Source organism: Nomascus leucogenys, chromosome 20 (genome assembly GCF_006542625.1).
Source record: "Nomascus leucogenys isolate Asia chromosome 20, Asia_NLE_v1, whole genome shotgun sequence".
In the NCBI taxonomy this organism is placed as follows: domain Eukaryota; kingdom Metazoa; phylum Chordata; class Mammalia; order Primates; family Hylobatidae; genus Nomascus; species Nomascus leucogenys.
This window is the reverse complement of record NC_044400.1, coordinates 13,417,386-13,441,548: the sequence shown is the minus strand read 5'-3', so window position 1 is coordinate 13,441,548 and position 24,163 is coordinate 13,417,386. Positions and strand designations below refer to the sequence as shown.

Here is a 24,163-nt window from a genome sequence, read left to right as displayed (position 1 = left end):
CCAGTGGTATTCAGTGTATTCAAAAGATTGTACAACCATCACTACTATCTAATTCCAGAACATTTTCAATACTTCCCAAGGAAACCTCACCTTCATTAGCAGTCACTTTCCAATCTCCCAATCCCTGCCAATCACTATCTTCTTTCTGTCCCTATGAATCTGCCTATTCTAGACATTTCATGCAAGTGAAGTCATACAATACATGGGCCTTTGTGTCTGGTTCCTTCGCTTAGCATGTTTGCAAGGTTGTAGTGTATGTCCATGCTTTATTCCTTTCTATGACTAAATATATTCAATTATTTTATGGATATACCATATTTTGTTTATCTGTTCATCAGATGATAGACATTTGGGTTGTTTCCACCTTTCAGCTGTTAAAGATAAGGCTGCTATAAGCATTCATGTAGGACTTTTTGTGCAAAAATATTTTCATTTCTCTTGGGCACATCCTAGGAGTAGAATTGCTATGTCATGTAGTAACTACATGTTTAGCAATTTGAGGAACTGCCAGACTTTTCTAAAGTGGCTGCACCATTTTATATTCCCACCAGAAATTCCAACCAGATTTGGGTCTTTTAAAAATATATTCCAACTCTACTTAGCTTTTTGAACATTTGGAACATAGTCACAATAATTGTTTTAATGTCTGTGTCTGCTAATTATATCATCTGTGCCAATTTTGGGTCCGTTTTGATTTACTGGTTGCTCTCCCCATTATGAGTTGTGTTTTTCTGTTTCTTTGTATGCCTGGTAATCTTTGACTGCATGCATACTTTGTGAATTTGTTGGGTGCTGGATACTTTTGAACTCTCATAAATCTTCTTGAGCTTTGTTCAGGTATGATGTTAAGTTACTTGGAAACAGCTTGATCTTTTCAGATGTTGCTATTATGATTTGTTTGGCAGGTTGAGGGCAGTTCTCAGGCTAGGGCTAATTATTTCCCACCACTGAGGCAAGACCTTCTTGAGTACTTTATCCAGTGCCTATGAATTATGAGTTTTTCCAATCTGGCCGGTAGTGGGAACAGACACTATTTCTGGCCCTATGTATGTTACGGCCACAGGTTCTCTCTACTTCCTCCAGATGGTCCTTTTCTGGGTCTCATGTAGTTTCTTCATAGTTACGATCAAAACTCTTCTGAATACTTGACAGAGATCCCTCTGCGGGCCCCCAGGCTTCACTCTGTGCAGCTCTCTTTCTCCTCTGTCACTCTTTCCTAAGAACTCTCACTGCGTTGATCTTCCTGGACTCTCAGCAATGTTGCCTCAATTCAGAATCATAACTGGGCTCCACCTCTGTTCTCCTACCACATATCATGACCTGAAAACTCTCTCAAATTAGTAAGCTGGGGCAACAGTAAGTCTCATCCCTTTTATTTCCTGTATTTCAAGAATCTCCATGTCCATTGCTTGATATCTAGTGTCATAAAAACCATTGTTTCATGTCTTTTGTCTGTTTTTGTCGTGTTTAGTTGTTACAGGTAGGAGGGTAAATCTAGTTCTATTACTCTACCTTGACCATATATTTTTTCTAAATCAGAGATAGCCGGGAGGACTCTGAAATGGCCCATCGTCAATGACTTTCCTTCCTTATTTATGATGAGAATGAGGGCTTTGACTCAAATCATTTCTATGTATATTTGCATAGTTGTTTCTCAGATCTTAAAAACAGATGGGGCAAGCACTGATACCTCAAATAGATTTCTTTTTTGGAAACAAAATATTCCACTGAGTAATAGTCATTTATAGTATGGGATGCTAGCCCAAGCTTTGTCCTGGCAGAGTTTACAGATCCAAATGTCTGCACAGAGGCTTGAAAGATGTGAAGTGTAAGCCAGATGTAATATGTGATGAACTGAGAACATGACAGTGAACTGGAGAGGCAGGCTTGGTCCAAAGTCCTTCAAATTCAAAAGTATGACAGCAAATAAAAGTGCCCTTTCTGACTGAACTTAATCCCACTGTCTGCATCCAAAACTCTGACCACCTGCCTTAGTTATAAGACAGTTTTAATTTATTTATCTTTCACCAACCACAATAAGTGGCACTGAATAAGATTGTTTTATTAAAATATCTTGGGCAAAAATATCTTTAAAAGAGCAATACATATTATTAATTTTTGTATAGTGATATTATTATTAATGCCCGTAAGTCCTTCAAAGGAGGCTCACTGTCCCCCAGAAGAAGATTAACTAGGAGAATGCAAAATCATAGATGAGGAAATAAGTGTAATTTTCCTGAAGCAGCAAGCATTTTACCAATCTCAGAATGTGTGTCCACAAAGCTTAGCAATATATTCATGTCAAGGACAGTAGTTACATCTCTTTTATCTTCCCAGCAAAAAGTAACTCTTTTACTACAACCAGTTTCACCTGTTTTGCAACTTGCTTTGGTCAATATTTTCTTTAGCTGGGAAGAAAGCTAACTGACACAGTGGAGATGGAAAACTGGTTTTAGAAACCTATTGATATAAGCTAGAAGAGACGTATTTGGAGAGCTGGAATCAATATTTTAAATACAATAATTTCTAGACTTTAAATAGTTATACTTTGGTTTCCAGTTTTCTAGAAATTAAATGGTAGCTAAGACTATCATATTAGGAATTGAAATATGAATGATTCTACAGACTATGACTTAGCTGTGATGCTCATAAAATTCTAAGTCCTGCAGCTACTCAAGGTAGTCCATACAAGTACAAACCCAGAACATCGGAGTCATGTTATGAGTGAAATATATGTTCCTACTAATATTCAATCTGAGTTACCTGGCCTTTTAAAGGACATCAAAGAATTTCAACATACAATTGTCAGATATAAAGTGTTAGTGTGGTTTTTTTAACACCTAGTAAAAATAACAATGTTATTAATTGTATGAAGAAGAAAGGCCATCTTGGTTAGGTAGTCTGACCACAATACTTAACAGGAAGATTAGCTTCTCCAACATAAATACTTAGTAACACACACCACTGCTGTGACAATCACCACTGACTTTCACTGTAGGGTTTATGAATCTTTAAGGTTATATTTTAGGACTGAACTGCATTTTTAAAACACTTTTCCCAAACAATCTATGAAAAGCCAGACTTCTTTTAATTATTGTTTGTTTTAACAACTTATATTAAAAAGAAGGGACATCTTTCCAAGTAGGTTTTGTTAGATCAGTGGTTTTCAATTTGGGGTGGTTTTGTCTCTTTTTTTTTTTTCCCCAGGGGATATTTGGCAATGTTGAGAAATGTTTTGTTATAACTGGACAGGTGGGTGCTACTGGTAGAGATGCCACCAAAAATCTTACAATGCACAAGACAGCTCCCTACAACAAAGAATTATCCAACCTCAAATGTCAATAGAGCTGAGATTGAGAAGTCATGTGTTAAATCAAGACTGTGATATTGTTAAGCTTCTGTATAAATTCTAGTTGAGAAATACCTTTGTGGTAACTTTTAAAATTACAATTGTTTCAAGAAAAACAACTAATTTAGGCTTATTTACTATTTCAAAATAATAACTTCCTATTTGCTTAGCATTTTATCGTTAAAAAAATTTTTTTTAATAGAGACAGGACCTCTCTATGCTGCCCAGGCTGGTATTGAACTCCTGGGCTCAAGTGATCCTCCTGCCTTGGGCTCCCACAGTGCTGGGATTATAGGCATGAAACACCATACCTGGCCTTTTCTTTTTATTTTCTTTTAGCCTTTTATCTTTTGCACAATCCTTTCATATGTTTCATCTCATTTTCTCCTCATAGATTTGTGGTGAAATTATCTTTTTTCCTGTTCCGCTATCAAGGGCACTGTTGTGCAGGACAAGGCTAGAGGAGTCAAAGAAGCCACACTGATTCACATTCTGAATGAAAAACCCAGTGCTCCTTTGCTATCCTATCCTATAGCGGTGACACTCTTGTTAAGGACACTATATGAAAAGAAATTTAAAAATAAACAAAAACAAATCATTGTGTACCTCTGGGGATGTGACCCCAGAAGACAGGTGTCATATGCTCTAAGAATGGAGGAAGCAGGAGAAACATAGGTTGAGTATGGGAGGTGAGGAGCAAGTATGGGGAGTAAGAGGTGGAAAAAACAATGACATTACTAAAGCCAGCTGGAGAAGCACAGGCAGATTCCTAAACTGAATGTGACTGCCTTCCTGTGAAAATCATTCCTTCTCCCCCAAGCAGGGTAAGACCCTTACAAAAACACAAAATGGATAAATCTGCTGAATTCAACTAGAAAAACAGAAACCACACTTATTTCTTCAAACAAAGAATGTGATACAAGGAATCTGTTGCACAGGTGATGGAAAAACTGAGAAGAATCCAGAGGAAATTCTTCCCCGGAGAAGCAACCACAGGAAACTATTGCACTTTTAAGTAGGTGGCAGAAGGAGGTAGTATTGTCAGATCCCAGGGCTGATTTCATGGTAGGCCTGTCCAGCAAGAGAGGGAGCCTCTGGGGAGACAGCAACAGGGGATGGTGCCTAAGGCAGAAAGAGATGGGGAGATACATTGGTTTCTCCCACCCTCCAGTCACCTGACAGTGCTCCCTGTTAGCCTAGCCCAGTAGGAAGCCAGCTGACACATGGTCTGGAAAACAACCTCTAGAAGCCAGCTGAGATAAGGACAGAGAAGGGCAGGGGAGGAGTATCTTCCAAGACTAGCAGGCTAGTCATCACATGTCCTGTGTAGGAATGCCAATGGAGGAACACCATGGATTGGTTCAAGTGATCAAGTAAATATTCCAGGAACTTAATCATGTTTTCTTTCAAAATAAGATGTTTTAAGTCTATCCTGGACCAAACAATTAAATAACTAAAATAAAAATCAAACTCAGAAGAGAAAGAGTATTTGACAAATGAAGCATGGTACCTTTTTGTATAAATATCCAGGCCTTTTAGGATTAAGTGATTACCACAGAGAGAAAAGTTTTTTTAAAATAGAAAATAGAAAGAAAACAGCTCTAATAGAGGGGATTTTGTCACACCTGTTTTGCACACAGTAGGCTCCACAGTCAAAATAGAGGCAAATTCTTGCTGAGCTTTTGACGACATGAAAATAAAGGCATTCATCACCTTTCCTCTCAAAATTGCAGACTGTAGCAGAACACCATTTTTAAAAGGCTAGTCTAATTTCCTTTCTGGGGAAAAAAATGAGAAAGGAAACTAAAGAGACAAAAATATGTAATTGCAGACTCTCCCTCTTAACTGGATCACTGTGTACCCAAAATATGTGTAATTAAATTTTAAGAAATATATTGAAATTGCAGAATCACTAGTATACAGACCTCGGAAATCCTGGAACACAAAAGCCAACTATTAACGGCTATTTCAACTGAGTGATGGTTAACATTTACAACAGATGTAATCTGGGGTAATTGCTGGGGATATTTTGGCTTTCTTGTACATGTTCTTAATCTGCATAACTGATCAGAAAAGCCACAGAGAAGTGTGGCAGGGATGCCACATGTAACTGAGTCATAAAAGGCTCCTTTAGAGGAGACACTCAAAGCACAGGGAAATGTAAGCAGGCACCTTATGTAGGAAAACGTGCAGTGCGATTTCTGGTAGCTGTCCTACTTGGGACACAAACGGCTGGTCAGTCCCAGCAGGCAGGGCAAGACTGAAGCACCCAATATGCAATCCCAGACCAGGGCTTTGAAGGGGGCTGGGGCTCCAGAGAGCCAGATGAAGCTGCAGCCTTAAGAGAGTCCAGTTATCATTTCTACAGGGTCAAGCAAACAAATGCCATAGTCCAAAGTGGCAGTCACCTGGGGGCAGGGTCCTCAGAGATAGAACAAGGGCTTGAAAGGGAATCTAAGGGCTGGCGAAACTCTTGAAATCCAGGCAGACCAGCTCGTTTTGGGAATAAGGGGAGTGTTTGCCTGAGAGCTGCTGGCAGAAGGTGAGTAGCCAAGACAGGGTATCAGGCAAAGAAGCCCATTAGGATATAGAAACTGGGCAAGAGAGAGATTTAAGTGATGATGGAGGTGAGGGGCTTGAACTGCATCATAGAGACGTGTGTAAGTGTTTGCTTTCCTCCCAGAGGCATTTTTCTAATCCTTTAAGGCTCAAGTTCTCACTATAGGTGCAGTGCCCAGAACTCATAAGCATTTCCCAGTCTTATAAAATTGTTTGAGAGCTGGACAAGAAAATGTCCTGGCTCTAAAACACAAAGCAAACTATAAAATGAAATTAATAAATATTTCAAGAGGAAAATTATAAGAATTCCTTTAATTTTCATAACAAAACATTGTGCTTTTCATGTGGGATAGGACTATATTTTCCAGTGTTTGATAGGATGTGGGATGAGGCCTCTGAAAGAATATCCAGGGTTTATGTAACCCTTGAATTCGCCTTTCTTCTGCTTGGCATAGTTCAGGCAGGGGAGGTCCAATGTGTTATAGACTTCAGCAAGGTTGGGCAAACAGTGGAAGGAAAAAGCCCAAACCACCATAGCCAGAAATGTGAGGGAGGGGAGGAGAAGAGACTGGAAGGACGGGTGTCTGGGAGAGTTGCAGAGGTTGGCTTGATTGAGTGCTGAGAGATGCAGGCACAGTGCCCCTGGAGACGGTGCACTCTGGTTTCTAATTTTGGAAATGGTCATACCAGGGTTTCCAATTCGGCAGGCAGGCTAGCAGTGAAAGACTGAAGTGTAGGAGAACCATCTGGAGGCCAGTGGCCATTCAGTTTTGTGTGGGGGTATAAACATAGAATTGACAAAGGCAAGACAGGGCTTAGTTTCTAAAGCGGGGAAGCAGCAGAAGGGAAGTGACGATTGAACAGGATAATCTGGTTCTTCTGAGGCACCAGACCAGTGGAAAATCAGTGACTCAAGGAACACTGAGGTCCAGAGGTTCTAAGGCTCCTGGGTTTACTTAGTGTCTGATTGGCTACAAGGCAATTTCAGGAACACCACAGAAGGTCAACCAATGAGAATGGACTTCTAGATTGCTTGTCTCGGAGCAGGGCCTAATTCTATTCTATATGCATCCTCGTTGAGAGGAGGGGCACCTGAGTCTAAGTGAAACAAGGGGTGATCCAATCTGATATTACCTAGGAGACAGGACCCCTTTGTGTGTCCAGAGAAATAGGCATGGAACTGCCATTTCTTGAGTCAGGTTCCAAGGTGACTGGGGCGAAGTGGCTCCAATTTAGGAGAAGGACACAAAGACAGGAAACCACCCAGTATGCACTGCAGGGGCAGATGTTTAAACAAACTCTTCTAGCCAGGTACAGCCCTGATAGGGAGGGGGGTGTGTCTCTCTGAGGAGACCACAGACCCTGACCTGGAGACATTGTGATGACTGAGCAGAGATAAAACAGGAGGAGACCGATCAGTTGCAACTCTAGAGCCAATTAGGGCTGGTGCAGAGGCTGGTGGCCTCTGGCTGAAGAACAGAGTGGAGAGCTTTAGACTTCCCCTGGGTCTGTATCCAGGTTCCAGGGTCAACCACAACTCTTCTTTCTCTGTTACCTGAGAGCAGAGAAGGGACAGGGCCAGGGCACCAGCAGGAGAGAGCTTAGCTGGCCAAGCTGAAGAGAGAGGTCATTAGGGACTAGATCATGGCAGCAGCGACTGCCTGGATCCTGGCAGAATAAAATAATTCCAGCAACAGTAAGTGACTTTGGATAAGGGCCCTCAGCTGATGCCTGGAGGGATGCTGTAGGAGTTTTGGATAATCTTGTAGAAGAGATTATTTTTATTGTTTTTCTTTTATTACACTATGAATAGAAGACCTGCAGGTAGGGTAGCCAAGACTTTTCCCAGATGATATATTCCCCAGCAGAAGTACTGCCATTTCTAACGTGTGAGGCACTAATGATAAAGAATCTACGGATTACTAGCATTTCAAGAGCCTCAACCACGTTTTAAACCTAATTCAAATGAATATTTAACTGAACGGCTATAAGATGTGGCAGTATGCCAACCATTCAACTTATTCTTCACATTTTTCACAAGAAAAACAACAAAAATCATCTCTCCTATAGACCTGACAGATTATCCAAAGAACCAAAACAGTAAATTTATGAATGTGTATTTAATTTGAAACAAAGAAGCATTCTGAAATATTTCACATAATGTGACTGGGGACATAAAGGTAAGGGCGTGGGCCAGGCACTGTGGCTCATGCCTATAATCTCAGCACTTTGGGAGGCCAAGGCAGGAAGATCACTTGAAGCCAGGAGTTCCAGACCAGCTTGGGCAACATGGTGAAACCCGGTCTCCAGAAAAAATGAAATGAAAAAAAAAAAAAAATGACCTGGACTTGATAGTGCATGCCTGCAGGAGGCTGAGATGGGAGGATCCCTTGGGCCCAAGAGGTCAAGACTGCACTCAGTTATGATTGCACCACTGCCCTCCAGCCTGGGTAACAGAGCAAGATGGAACAGGACGGGGAAGGGACAGGGAAGGAAAAGGAGAGGGGAGGGGAGGGGAGGGGAGGGGAGGGGAGGTGAGGGGAGAGGAGACAAGACAGAGAGAGAAAGAGAGAAAAGTAAAAGGAAAAAAGGAAAGAAAGGAAAGGAAAGGAGGAAGAAAGGAAAGAAAAGAAAAAGAAAAAAGAAAAGAAAGAGAAAAATAAGAAAGAAAAGAAAGTAAGAGAAAGGAAGGGTGTCAATGAAGGACTTAAAGCACTTAAAAATGGTCCTGTTCTCAGAATTCAAGGTAGGCCCTGTTCTGAGTTTCCTGAGAATTCTCTGGGAATGATTTTTGAGTGATAAGTACATCAAATGTATGGGTCCTTTCTTGCCATAGGCATCACTAGACAAGGCTTACAGATGGAATTGCTTGAGTTCTTAAGTTTTTTGTACCCTTAAGAAGTCAGTATCATGTAATACAAAAGTACAACAAAACTAGGAATTCACAAGCAAAGTGAAAAGCCAGAGGCAGAAAAATGAAGACATGGGAAGAGAGAATGAAATTACGTGTACAATAATTTACAAGTTATTAATATTAAACAAGGGTTTTGGTGTTTCCTTCCAGATAAAAGGCCTAATATTTACTACAGTGAAAAATAATTAGCAAATAAGTTGTCATTTCTTTCCACATTAATTCCAGAAACTAAATGTCATTTTAATTGTATAAGTGTTAGCTTATGGAAGTTGGGACTGAGTTTGGTTTCCTTGAAGAAAATTTGGGAAAGAAGGGGATAATGATTAGAAAAATATGTGGGATGCCAGGTATGGTAGTGCGCATCTGTAAGTCCCAGCTACTCAGGAGGCTGAGACAAGATTGTTTAAGTCCAGGAGTTTGAAACTGTAGTGAGCCATCATCATGCCTATGAATAACCACTGCACTCCAGCCTGGGAAACAAAGGGAGATCCTGTCTGTTTAAAAAAAAAAAAAAAAAAAAAGAAAGAAAAAAAAGAAAAAAGAAAAAGAAAAAAAGTGGAAAACAGCTTACTAGCAAAGAGCTTGGTGGACTGCATTAAAACGTGTAGGGGCATTAGCAAAATTTCCAGAACCAGCGAGCCCAAAATATTCATCACTGAGGATTCATAAAGTATTGCATGCTTGCTAACAGGCATATTCCTTGCTTTTTTATCTTTACATGGAAGATAATAATGGATTTTTGAGTTTTGTATATCTTAATTTTTGACAACTAGAATTGGAAAATTATTGTATAAACCAGGTGGTGGTATGGATGGCAGTGGTGAGTCCACTGTGCCTACACAGCCATGAAATGGGAGCATCTGTGGTGTTTAATTTAGAAGAGGAACAAGATGCTACAGTCACTAAAATATCAAAGTGGGAAGCTTGACTGGTTCTTCAGGCAGAGCCTCATAGGGTTGGGTCATGGAGATCCAGAGTCTGAGGCTCATCTGTTTATTAAACTCAGAACGGCTGTTCTGATCATCGTCACTAACTGCTGACATAATTATAGGAAGTAGAACTTCCAAGTTGGCCATATACACTGAGGAATATAAATAGTTTCCTATAGAAAATTAACAAATAGTAGCAAAATAAATATGCAAAAGTTATATGCATATTTATTCAGTAGGCTTTTAGGCAGGACAGGTTGGGTGATCCTAACGGTTAATGCCTTAAACGAAGCAAGCCCAATACTGACCTAGCAGAGGCAAACTGTGCTCTACACTAATGATAAAGCTGTTATTTCTCTATTTTAAAAATTTACTTACAGCAGCAATAAATGAAAGCCTATCATATCTCTCTAGTTTTCCAATAGGTATCCAGTAAGTAGGAAATCAAATTAAGAAGGTAGTTCTTTAGCAGACTGGTAATAAAGAATCAAGCTTTAGTAAGCTTTAATCCAAGCTTATTGACCATAAAACCATCTTCTACTTTGCTAAGCCATCACAGTTTTGTTAGCATTACTTACAAGCCATATTCACTCTTACTATTTATTATCATTTTATTAGTGGGTAAAGTCACTGAATACTGCAAGCAAGAGAGGAATGGTGTGTCCTACCACTCAGGGTAAGGAGATCAAGCCTAGGGAAAAGACTCTCTGAGAATACGCTGAGGAGCAATTTGACATCCTTGTGGTGGAAGTTTATTGAATCAGTTCCCAACTTCAGCCCAGTCAACTGTGAAGGGTTAGCATCACTCTTAACTTCCAATTGGAAATGTACTTGATGCATTTATAATTTAATTCTATGAGTGTATTATATTTATTAGGTGTCTTATGATTTTTAATTATTGGAAGAGACGGGGTGACATACTACGAAGGGGTTGAAAGAGCTAAAAGGCTTAGTCAAAAATTACATGTAATATTTGCTGTATGTCACATACCATAAAGTTAACACCGGTGCACAGTGAGTATAGCAAATAGTTCCAACTGTTCTTTGCTGGTATTTGGAGATGGTGAAATGTTTGCACAAATATTTCCTCTCTCCACCAACTCTTCCCCCATTCCGTAATGCTCACTTCCACTTCTGTTTTTTAACTTTTGGAGTTCCTTGATCTGCATAAACATTCTACCAACTCAGCCCAAGGCAACTTTGAATTTTATGGTTACACTGCTAACTTCATCTTTATCTGAAAACTTTTGGCACAGATTTTGTCTTAAAGCACGTTTTGTCTTAAATAAGTCAGTAAGATTGCTAATGTAAGGTCAGGTGCTAATCCCAGCACTTTGGGAGACAGAAATGGGAGGATCACTTGAGGCCAGGAGTTTGAGCCCAGCCTGGGCAATATGGGGAGACTCTCTTTCTACTAAAAATACAAAAATTAGCCGGACTCATGCCTGTAGTCCCAGCTACTTGGTGGCTGAGGCACAGAATTGCTTGAATCCAGGAGGTGACCCAGGATCGCGCCACTGCACTCCAGCCTGGGGTACAAAGCGAGATCCTGTCTCAAACAAACAAAAAGAAAAAAGAAATAAAAAAGATAGCTAATGTAGTATTAATTTGAAATGAGGGGGATGTGCCTGTCCAGTATTCAAATTTCAGTAACCTTTGGATGAATTACTTGCCATTTCTAGTTCTTGTTGCTTAATTTTAAGATGGAAATTTCTACCTTGAAGTTTTAGAGAGGTTGTTGAGAGAACAGAAGTGATACAAGACTATGCTTATAATACTCAGCACATAGCAAAATAATATTTTCCCTCTGCCCTCTCTCTTTTCCTGGAAAGCCAGGTAAGCAATGAGAAGGTGGTTTATGGCCAGGTGTGGTGGTTCACGCCTGCAAATCCCAGCACTTTGGGAGACCAAGGTGGGAGGATCCCTTGAGCTCAGGAGTTCGAGATCTGCTTGGGCCACATAGCAAGACCTCGTCTCCACAAAAAATTAAGATTACCTGGGCGTGGCACATTCCTGTAATCCCAGCTACTTGGGAGGCTGAGTTGGGAGGATCACTTTAGCCTAGGAGGTTGAGGCTGCAGTGAGCTGTGATGGCACCACTGCACTCCAGCCTGGGTGACAGCCATGTCAAAAAACAAAACAAAACAAAAATTGCTGACGTATGCACAGTTAAAGTAAAAAGAGTTGGGATCCTTGAATGACGCTGATGTCTGTTCTAGCAAAGACTGGATTGTTGGTCCCCCAAACTTCTTTAACGAAGTTTACTCCTGGTAGCTCGATTAAGTATCTTTGTCCCATGGCCGTGGGGAATAAAGAGTTCAGTTGTCCCCTCCCCCTTTTTAAACTGAGCGTCTGAAGAAACAAGGCAATCCCATCCTCTCTTCACACATTTGTGCAGGTGCAGCTTTATTTCCCACCGTGCGGTCCCAGGAGGCCGCCTGCTCTTCCGCACTCACTTCCTAGGCATCCTTGGCCGCCCCTCGGCAGGCTCTCCTTCTGGCCTGAGACTTCCAGCTGAGCCTCATCCCCTCCACCCGAAAACTGCTCCATGGGGCACTTCATCTACCTGGAAAGTTCTCGATTTCCAACTGGAGCCTGTATACTGCGTCTCAGCAGTTATTACAGCTCTGGGCTCACAACGGGAGCTTAGCAAAAGTTCCACCCTGGCTTCCTAGACTGCTACAGCTCCAAGAAAAATCCTGTGCGCACAAACGGCCGCCGCCTTTGGCGTCTCCCGCGGATTAGACCAGTTAGGAGGTCTCAGCAGGCTTTTAGGCAGGACAAGTTTTACGCTGGCCAAATAAGGGTCAAGCTAAGCAAGGCGCCTCCGTGCGCCTAGCCAGAGCGGTGCGGGCTGCAGAGCCTGCCCAGCCGGGAGCCCAGTGCCAGGCGGCGGCGGCGGCGGCGGCAGCGGCTTCCCAAGCACGGCGGCAAATCGGAACCCGCCCGGAAGTGCCCGGCGCTGGAGGAGGGAGCAAGGGCCCGGGAGCCGTCGCCGCCGCGCGCACGCGCCCTCGCGGGCTGGGGCCGGGGCTGGAGTCGTAACTCGGAAGCCGGAGCCCAGACGGGCCCGCGGCGGGGGGGTGGGGTCTGCGCGGGGGCGGGAGCGGCGGAGGTGGCCGCCCCTGGCGGCGGGTTTGTTTATCCCGGGGAAGAAGTTTAGGAGCGGGAGATAGGGAAGGAGGGCGGGTCGGGGAGGAGGGATGCGGTTCGGCGGAGGCGGCCGCCACAGCGACTTGCCGCCATCACCCCTGCTGCCACCACCGCAGCCTCGGGCTCCCAGGGCCGACACGGCCGCCGCCTCAGCGAGAGAGGAGTCTCCACCGGGACTGACCGCTGCCGCCCTGCACGTCCAGGTAGGCGCCCCTCCCCCTCCCTCCGGTCCCCGCGGCAGCCCCAGGCGCTTGCTCCCCTCCCCCGGCTCGCCGTAGACCGCCGGCCTCCTGCTCGCGCCTCACTGCGCCCTCTTCCCTCTGGGTTCTGGACCCCCGCTCGGGCGGCGAGCTCCGGCCTGCCCTGGGGGCTACCTCCCACGTCCCCGGACCGCCCTTCCCTCGCGCGGCGGCGCCACATTCCCCGGGGATGCCCCCAATCCCTCCTTGATTTCCCAGCCTCCACCTTCCAGGATCCCCTTTAGTTTTACCCCCGGGCCTCGCCCCTGCTTTTCGTCTGGCCTCCCTCCTCCTCTATACCTGTATACCTCCACGCCTGCCCCTTTTTACCTGAGTGCTACCCAAAGCCAGAAACTGCATGCTCTCCCACCGCGCTGCGTCCACTTTCATACCTCCTCATCCCAAACACAGGCACTTGAAACTCTCGTCCCTGTTAGCCCATTTTAGGCAGAGTTCTCAGCTCCGCAGACCGCTCAGTACCTCCACTCCGGTGGTCATGCCTTTAACCTGTCCACCTGCTTTCTAATACATTTTTGCTCACTTACACCAGAGTACATCAATCTAACCGCGCGGTTCGGGGTCCAAGTCTTCAAAGATCCCACTCTTATTCCTGCTGCTCTCCTTTTTCCTAATTCTTTTTGAGTCAATGTATTTGTATATTGATTCAACATAAAAGGGATGGTAGCATTTTCTCTCTCAAGGCAGTCACACAACTCAGTAGAAATAAGATTCACCATCTGCTTATCCTAACTTTCTCTTGTCTCTTTCCTGACAACTGTGTCATTCAATGATTCTTTCCAGGCTTCTGATGCTTTGTCTATTTTTGAATAATCTTGGGCCTAGTTTGGCCCATTGTGGTACTCACTTTCCCACTTGCAGTTGAATCCTCTGTTTCTTCGACTAGAAACTGACAGAGGTAAAAGGTTCATACCTTGAAAAATTATATCTCTCCTGCCACAATGGGATTGGTGGAATATTTCAAATTACCATTTCATCATTCTTTTGAGAAATGTTGCCTAATGGTTAAGAACTCTTCTCTAGAGCTCAGACTAGTGTAGTTGCCAGGGTATAAACCCTTGCTCTGCCATCTACCAGCTTTGGCTTTGGGGAAGTTACTTAATATTTCTTCGCCTCAGTATTCTTACAGCTGTAAAATGGGGTTATGATATTACCTCATAGGATGGTGCTAGTAATTGCACAAGTAAATACAAGTAAAGTACTTAAAACAGTACCTGGCACAGGGCAAATATCTGATAAATGTTATCTTTATCATCACTTCTTGGTTTGACTTGATTTGGCTTGTGGGTAGATTAATTCTAAGACAGGAAGGTGGGAGTGGAAAGCTACCTTCTTATTCTTTGACATTTAACATCCTTTTTTGATATAGATAGCATTTATAATTTGTTACTGTTTAAATTAATTCCTTCTGATTTGAAAACTACAGGGTTTTAGCCCACCATTTTCAAGTTAACTAACTACCAAGCTACAGATAGGTCAGTCCTTATTTCAGATGTCTATTTGGAACTTCTACAATTTTACCTTTGTTTTGAGAGTAAACAAAGTGAAAGTACTGTGTATAACAGATACATCATACTGGAAAATGAGATTTTACAGATAAAAATTTTAGTACTGTAAATTAAATACTCAAAACTGGTGGTATTCTTCATACTCATCTGACCTTTATCTTCAGTCACTACTCGAGATAGAGCTTTGGCTTCTCTTCATTCAGAAGACTGGTGGCCGTTTCGCTGTGTTATGTTCATTCATGTTCACATGTCTTCTTGGCTTGGTGTTTACAGAACTTTACTCACTTAAAAAAATGCTGACATTTTTGCCGTATTTGCTTACCTCTTGTGCACTATTGCTTACTTATTACATTTTTAAAGGACTCACATTAAAAGATCTGAATAGATATTACTTTTGTGTTGTTTTAAATAGTAAAAGTTTGAAATCACTATTTGCTGTCCTAATTACATGTAAAAATATGTACATATGTAACTATCAAAAGAAAAATGTCTTTCCATTTATAGTTTAAAATCATTCTTGTGCCACCATAGAGCATGTTCCATACTGGGGGTGACACTGTTTTTGGTAATGCTGTTCTCTGACCTAGAATAACCTTTGCTCTTTCTCCTGCATATCCAGGTTCTACCTGATTTTCACCTCTCACTGCTTCCACATAATTCCTTCCAACATTTAGTTTCTTGGCTTTCCTAATGTCTATATCTGCATTTTGGGCCATGAATTTATATAAGCAGTGCAGGTTGAAGAAAAATAACTCCCCTAGAATCAGACTTTTAAAGCTTATAGAACTTTGAAAGAGTGGGATAAAATTGACATTTAGCATCTACTCTATGCCTAGCACTATTTCTTTGGTTTTGTAAATATTCTTTCCAAAAATATTTAATGAGCATCTACCATGTGCCAGACATTGGGGCTACATGAGAGTGGCCCTTCTCAACCATGTTTCTGGGTGAGAATCAAACCCTAATGCTCTGAGGCATCTAAGCTACGTAATGAATTATCTCATCTCCTGTGCACCTAGAATAGTACTAGCTATGTACCGTTCTTGAGAGAACTAAGGAAGTAGTTACTCCAGTCAGTTTTTGTAGGGCTTAATTTCTGCAGAGCCCTAGTTGAGAAAAGCTCCTGTACAGAGAAGAGAAATATGCAGTCTCTGCTTTTTTGTAATTTTATTCTGATGTGGCACTGACAGGCAGTTTATATATATTAACTTATTTAAACCCCATAATAATTCTTTAAGAAGGCTTTTTTATTCCAATTTTACAAATGAGGAACTTGAGAAACATATCACTTAACTTCTGCAAAATCAGACAATTGAGAAAGTTTTGCAGCCAGGCAACATAGTTCTCATCTATTACTCTTTTGCCTCTCACTCCTTTCACTTCCTTGTTGATTTACTTTAGAGAAGACTCACTTCCTTGTTGATTAGAGAAAATTATTCACCTTTCTGAATATCTTATTTATTTTTTATAAATTTACACTTCACAGCAGAGTTTCCTTCTCTTTTCATGTTGTTTAGTGAAGAAAGTAAAGGAGATGTAACTCTTGTAAAGCACTTCATCAAAAGTCTTATGTCAAGCCTTATATATGACTAAATATTGAAGGCATTTACATTTAGTGGTCATGCTCACTGTTTTGTTTCCTTACTTGGATTTGTTCACTTAACGAAAGTTTATTAACAACCCATCTGTGCCAGGCACTGTGCTAGTCTCTGGTGACATGTGGTAATGGAAAGAGATTACTTGTATTCATGGAGGCAGAAGTCTGTTTGGGGAATAAAATGAAGAAAAAAAATTATAGGCCAGGTGCCATGGCTCATACCTATAATCCCAGCACTTTGGGAGGTCGAGGTGGGCTTATCACTTAAGGTCAGGAGTTCGAGACCAGCCCGGCCAACATGGTAAAACTGCGTTTCTTCTAAAAAAAAAAAATCGCTGGGTGTGGTGGCACACCCAGCTACTTGGGAGGGTAAGGCAGGAGAATCTCTCAAACCCCGGAGACAGAGCTTGCAGTGAGCTGCACTCCAACCTGAGCAACAGAGTGAGACTCTGTCTCAAAAAAATAAAAATAAAAATTATAAAAAGTAATTAGTTGCCATTACTGCTACAAAGGAAGATCATTGTGAAGAATGAAGGCACACCAATCCATCAGGGAATGCTTCTCTGAAGAAATTACTTTTAGGCAGAAACCTAAAGGATGAACTGTAGTGATCCAAGTGATATTGGCAATTTCAACTTTCTGGACCTGAAAGGTCCAGTAAGAACTGAATGAACCTTAGCACGTGAGGTTGGTTAATGGGGAATATGGGGAATAGACTGGAGCAGATCACAATGGCCAGAATCCATGCTGAGCATTTTGTACTTAATCCTAAGAGCAATAGGAAGCCACCAGAGAATGTTAAACAGCTGAATAAGTTACCCAAATTTTTGCTTTAAAAAAATCAGTTGGCTGCTCTGCAGAGAACAGGTTGGAAAGAGGCAAGTGTAAATACAGGGAGACTAGTTAAGTCATTGCTTCTCAAACTTGTCTGTGTTGAAGGACCAATTTTGTTTTAATTTTCTGTTCATACTGGTATTTAGTAACACACAATAAGATGTTTGTTGTGGCAGTGTCAAACTGCTGTAAACGTTCCTAAATGCTTTCTCTAGGTTTCTATATTTATTTCATTTCAGACCAATAGCAAAAGTTTGTGGACCAGTGTCAGTGCACAGATCACAATTTGAATAGCATTTAGATTAGCTGTTACAATAATGTCGTCAAGAGTTGATGGAACCCTGGTTCAGGATGGCAGTGATAGAGTTAAACTAGCCTGATTTGACAAATATTTGGGAGGAAAAATTGATAGGATTTAGAGATGGATGAGATTTGGGGGTCCTGGGGAGAGGAAAAGGCTGACTTCCAGGGCCAGTATTTCTTGTGCCTAAGGTGAGAGTACTGGGGGAGGAGCAGTTTTTTATTTTGTAGTTTTAGGGAAGGGGGAGGTGTTGGTCATTTTTCAGTTTGAGACTTATTAAATTTGAGACTGAGACATATAAGTAGAGATGCCTAGTAGCAATTGGATATATAGGTCTGGAGCTCAGCAAAGAGGTTTGGACTGGAAATAAATTTGGAAATAGCGTACAGTTTATAATTGATGTCTGGGGGTGAGGGATGAGATTGCTTAAGGAGAGAGTATAGAGAAGATAAGGGGGCTTATGAGTAAGCCCTGTGAATCTTTCACATTTGAACTTTGGTGGAAAGAAATGGAACAAAAGAGGCTGAGACGGAAGAAGCTAGAGGTTGCAAGAAAATTTTGTTGGTATCACTGAAGCCAAGGCAATAGACTGGAAAAGAAGGGAGTGGCCAGTTGAATATTTTGAATGCAACTGGGAAATTAAATGGCAAAGTAAAGAGCATACGCTGAATTCAGCAACATGAAGAAAATTTTATATTTCTGGTTGTCAATACACCCATAAACTGTTTGATGATGAATTTTGTATTAATCTGCCAAAGCCACAATCCTAAATTAAAATAAAATATTAAATCTGTGACATGAACCATATCTGTCTTCCTGAGTTGAGACATGTTTTTATTATCATCTGGCTGTTCTATAAGTATCTAAAACTTTCCACAGCTTAAACTTTTCACAGCTTATTCATTCATAGTATGTATTTTTTAAATACTATTTATCAGACACTGAATACTAGACTTCTAGGTATGGGATTAGAATTCAGAGACTAGGGACCGTAGACGATTAAACAAATATTTGTTTTTCTTGTGTGATTAGTGCTGTCGTGGCAGTTTATTCAGGTTGCCTTGGAAGCACAGAGCAGGGGCATCAGGGGAGGCTTTCTAAGGAAAATGACCCTTGAGCAGAGTGTTTCTGAAAGTCAAGTTACATAGGTGGAGAGGGCGAGTTAAACATAGGTGGCAGAGGAGTTTAAAGAAATGATACTTTAAGTAATTTGAAAGCCTGCAAAGGCAGAAATTGGGGCTAGAGTACACGGGTAGTAGATTGGGGAGGTTGGCCATGCCATTGAAAGGTTTCTCGCTTGAACTGGTATCCTTTTTGGACTTTTTTGATTAATATCCTTACCACCCATATAGTCACTAAATGTGGAGGTATCTTTTTAATATCTTTAAGAATTAAATATTTCTTTGTTTTAGTATTTATTGCCCAAGGTAGTGTTTTATTTTTGCTGATTAGCTTTACATTATATGATTAAATCTATACTTACATGTTCATTCAATAACTCATGGCATACTTAAATATTTTAGTTACATTCCAGTGACTTATTATGGAAGAAATTTTATACAGGTAACTTTTTCTCTCAATTTTAGGGAGTTTAAAAGGAAAGCCTTGCTAAGGGTTGGTGAAGATGTACTACTAAACTTGGGTATATGGTCAGTGATGGTGTTTCTGGGCTCAGTAGAATGACAGCCATCCTCTGATAGCTTAAATGTTATTTTAGGTGGTTGTATTACATCAAAGAATCTACAAATCCCTGGACTTTTCTCTTGGACCATGGGTAGAATACAATTTATCTATAGACATAGATAAACTTTTTGAAGAATACTGTAGTTGGCAAAACCTTAATTGGCAAGGGCAGGGTCTCATAGAAAATAATAGGATAGAAAGGAAACTTCTGTTAAAATTAATTTTATTCTTTATTTTATTTATCTATTTATTTTTTGAGACAGAGCCTTGCCCTGCACCCAGGCCGGAGTGCAGTGACATGATCTCAGTTCATTGCACCTTCTGTCTCCCAGGTTCAAACAATTTTCCTGCCTCAGCCTCCTGAGTAGCTGGGACTACAGGCACAGCCACCATGCCTGGCTAACTTGTGTATTTTTAGTAGAGACGGGATTTCACCATGTTGGCCAGGCTGGTCTCGAACTCCTGACCTCAAGTAATCCTCCCACCTCGGCCTCCCAAAGTGCTGGGATTATAGACGTGAGCCACTGGGTCTGGCCAAAGTGAATTTTAAAAACACAGTAAATGAAAAGTTCTAGAAGACATCTACTTTATTTTATTTTTTGGCAGAGATGGGTCTCGCTGTCTTTCCCAGGCTTGTCTCAAACTCCTGGCCTCAAGGGAGTTAAGAAAATTATAACTTTGAAAATTTCTTTTTACTAGTTCATACTGGCTTTAAAATCTTTTGCTCTTGCCTTCTCCTTGGTTTTAAGTTTTGTATGTCTTATATAACAACTGTGTGCTTTTCATGTGTTTATTATGGCTCTTACAGGTGCCCTTTTAGAGGCCTTTTATCTTTGTGTTGAACATTACTATAGCTCCTGTTTGGTATTCTTTATACCTGCTTATATGTTCTAAAAGAGGTCAGGATAATTAGTAGCATTATATTCTGAATTGTGTAACACATGAGATTAAATTTTACATAGGTAAAAGCTAGCAGATTAAAATCATCTTTTTATTCTCAAGTATGAAATTTTTGCACCTCTAACCATGGTTGGGACAGGTTAGATAGGAGATACATATATATATATATATACCTGAAGTGAAAGTATGATGAAGACACTCGTCTCTGCAGTATGAATACATTTAGAAAATAGTCCCCTTCCCCCAACACACACACTTCTTTGGACTTGGTGTATTTGCTTTCATCCTATATTAGATAAATAAATAAAAATATTTAGGGTTAACAATTAAAAACAAAGAGGTGTTTTTATTTTCTGCAGAACTGAAGGTTAATAGTATATCTATAAAGTAGTATGCTTTTGAAATATTTTATAGGTATGAGCTGAGATTAAATTCAAAAAGCAAAAATAACAAAATACAATGTTATATTTATTGACAAAGAAAATACCATTGTTTCTTGTTTGAGTATGTTTTCTGAAGCAAATTTAACAATTTTTTTCTTGTGTAAAATACATTTGTATCTCCCCTCCTCGAACTCTCCAGTTAGGTGATTTTTTTTTTTAAATAGATTTTATATTTTTGAAGCTGTTTTAGGTTCACTGAAGAAGTTGAGCCGAATCTACAAAGCTTTTCCATACATCCCTTGCACCCATACAGACGTAGCCTCCTCCATTATCACCATTCCTCACCACAGTGACCCATTTTTTAAACTGATGAATCTGCATTGACCCACCATTATCATCCAGAGTGCATGGTTTACATTAGATTCATGGTTGGTATTGTATAGTATATTCTATGGGTTTGGACAATTTTTATGACATCTATCTACCATTATGATGTCTTTCACAGCCCTAAAAATCCTCTGACCTAGGCCTATTCATTCTTCCTTCCTGCAACCCCTGACAACCATTGATCTTTTTACTGTTTTGCCATTTCCAAAGTGTGTAGCCTTTTCAGATTAGTTTCTTTCACTTAGTATTATGCATTTTAAGTTTCCTCTGTGTCTTTTCATGGCTCAATAGCTCATTTCTTTTTAATACTGAATAATATTTCATTATCTGGATGTACCACAGTTTATCCATTGACCTACTAAAGGACATCTTTGTTATTTACAAGTTTTGCAGATTATGAATAAAGCTGCTACGAACAACCTTGTGCAGGTTTTTGTATTGACGTAAGTTTTCAGCTCTTGGTAAATACCAAGGACCATGATTGATGGGTAGCATGGTAAGAGTATGTTTAGTTTTGTAGGAAACCACCCAACTGTCTTTCAAAGTGGCCATACCATTTTGCATTCGCATCAACGATGAGTGAGAGTTCCTGTTGTTCCACATCCTTGTCAGTATTTGGTATTATGCTGCTGTTGGTTGAAGTAGTCTGTAGATGTCCATTATGTTTAGTTGATTGATAGTGTTGAGTTCAAATTTGTCCTTACTGATTTTCTACCTGCCAGATCGGCCCATTTCTGTTAGAGGGGTGTTGAAGTGTCCAACTACAGTAGTGGATTCATCTATTTCTGTTCGCAAATCAGATTTTGCCTTACATATTTTGATGCTCTGTTGTTAAGTACATACAAATTAAGAATTATGGAGAATTTACCTCTTTATCACTTTATAATGCCCCTCTTTATTCCTGATAACTTTCTTCACATTTAAATATAATTGAGCGATCTTTAAGGTAAAGATTGCAATAGTCTCAAGGTGTTTTTTCAGCTGTCATTTGGATATATTTTTTAATGTTTTAGTAGGAAATTCCTCTGTAGTTTTTATAAGACAAAAAAGTGAAATAAAATAACAGTGAATATAAATTTGTTCTGAGATTGCCAAGGCGAGTACAGATACAGGAAGCTACCATATATCTAAATGAATTTAATTTCATTTAATTAAATTTTTTTGGTGACAACACTTTGGATCAGTTTAAACCTTTACTAACCGTTTAGGAATTAAGTTTTGGTGGAAAAGCTTAAGTGGGGCATGGGCACACACTAAGCAGATTTGGTCATTTCTGATTGCATTTAAAGTGCAACCTTTATCCTGCATGTAGAATTTAAAAATAAAAATAAATAAATAAAGTACCTCTTTTAAAACATGAAAATACTTTTTCCTATAAGCATTTTATCAATGGTGTTTGAGAACTGGCTTGAATTGTGGAGTATCTTGGTTTATGTGTTAATATTATTGATCATTTTATTTTCTCAGGTGTCTGACTTATTTTTACTGTTGTCTCTCTGCTTTTCCCTACCCCAAGTCTTTTATCAACAAAGATTTCATCTTTAAGTTGTATAATGAAACCAGTATTTTTTCTTATGGGAGTATACCAGGTGTATTCACACATGGGCCTGAGAAACTGACAACTTTCTACAGTGTAAAGATAACCTTTACATCAAATTTCCTCATAGATTATTTTGTTAAAAGAGAAGTACCCTTTGTAAAGCACTTGTGCCAGACACTGTGTTGAGTACTTAAGACATTTCATCTCATTTACTTCTTATCACTAATCCATGAGGTATAAATAATATCATAATTTTTTGAATCACAGTTGCTGTCAATTACCAGATGGATTATTATTTTATGTACCCCAGAGAGAGAGCACTGCGGATTATAATTGTAAGATGCTATCAATTTCAGAAATGTTAAAATGTGACAAAACTAGCTGTCTTAGAATTAGTGAAAGGTGGAATTAGTGCTACCTTGTTTTGTGGTTATCACTCAGGGTTCTGAAGGCAACTTACCTCCCAAAATGAAGTGAAGTCAGGACAAACGTCGGTCTGCTTCACTTCAGAGCTCTCCAGGCATCAGAGCATAGAAACTAGGAGCATACAGCCACCCTGCCATTTAATAGCTGTATGACTTTAGGGAAGTTACTTAAAGTCTTAGTTTTCTCTTCTGTGGAATGGAAATGGAAATGATAATGGTAAAACCATATAGTTGTTATGAGAACTGAATGAGTTGTATGTATATTTATAATGTGCTTTCCCTGAGGTTAAATGCTTTGCATATATATTGGTTAATTAAAACAGTATTGTTGTTTCTGATCTAAGTAGATGCTTGCTTAAAAGGGAGAGGAAAAGAGCCTTATCAAATAGTTCATTGATATTTTGTGCACATAATAAATATTAAAGTATTTTATTGATTTGTCTTTTAAAATTATTGTAAGATTGCAGTCTTGACAATTTTGACATCTAAATTACATTTTTATTTTCATAAAAATAATGCTGTATAAAGTTTTAGCTGAAATCTGCTTTCCTTTCATCTCTGTTATGACATATTTAGTCAGAATATTGATGTGCTATGATGGATATCTTGAAAATAACCTGTGATATAGTTGGGATTCCTGTCAACCTCATAAGAAACTGATTCAGAAATTTTTTTAAAGGGTTTCAGTATTATTGACGCGTGTTTTAATTTCAGTTAAAATATACTGCTTTTTCATTGCACAGTGTATAGAGGAAAGATAATACCGAGACAGTTTTGTAATAGTTTTATATGCACATGATTTTGTTGGTTCACCTTGAAATTTAAAATCTTGTCATCTTTCTGAACCACAGTTCTATAAAAATAAAATATAATCTTTTCTTATACCCTGATAACAAAAATGGGTTAAGACCTTCCTTTGAACTTCTTGCTTTTTCCTTCATTCCCACTTTTGCTTTGTTTTCATTGTTTTTTGTTTTTCTGTTTATTTTGGACTCACATTATTCATTTACTTCACAAATAGTTATTGACTGACTGTTAAATGCCAGGGTCCTGTGTTTAGTGATGAGTTTGAAATAGCCCTTGACCTGGAAGAACTCAGTATTTGGGATTTATTGAGTGTCTAGTCATTGAGTACTTAGGCATGGTGCCAAAGACTTTATATATACATCTTTTGATTTAATCTTCGTAACTACACTGCTAAGGTAGGTCAGTGCTTCTTGAATGTTTCTATTAAATAGATGGCAGAGAAGAGGAAACTCTTGGGGAATCAAAGGGAGGCGACAATCTGAGTGTGGTAATGGTGGTGGTGAAGGGGGAGAGCTTTGATGTTAAAATTCTTTTCAATTTAGTGTTTTCTCTTACAAATGATTTGAGGCCATGGTGGCTCATGCCTGTAATCCCAACTCTTTGGGAGGCCAAGGCAGGAGGATTGCCTGAGGCCAGG

At 40.0% G+C, this 24,163-nt stretch overlaps 1 protein-coding gene across 4 annotated transcripts in view; it reads left to right on the top strand.

Annotated features, from left to right (window-relative positions):
* The first annotated feature begins 12,757 nt into the window (after positions 1–12,757).
* Positions 12,758–24,163, top strand: part of SPOPL (speckle type BTB/POZ protein like) — a 65,921-nt gene continuing 54,515 nt past the window's right edge. For 3 of the 4 annotated variants that reach the window (XM_030801170.1, XM_030801169.1, XM_030801168.1), the window contains exon 1: positions 12,867–13,107. The gene's annotated coding sequence lies outside the window, so the exon portion shown is untranslated. Of the gene's footprint in view, positions 13,108–24,163 lie in introns of all 4 variants that reach the window. The other variant, XM_030801166.1, reaches the window with a different exon arrangement.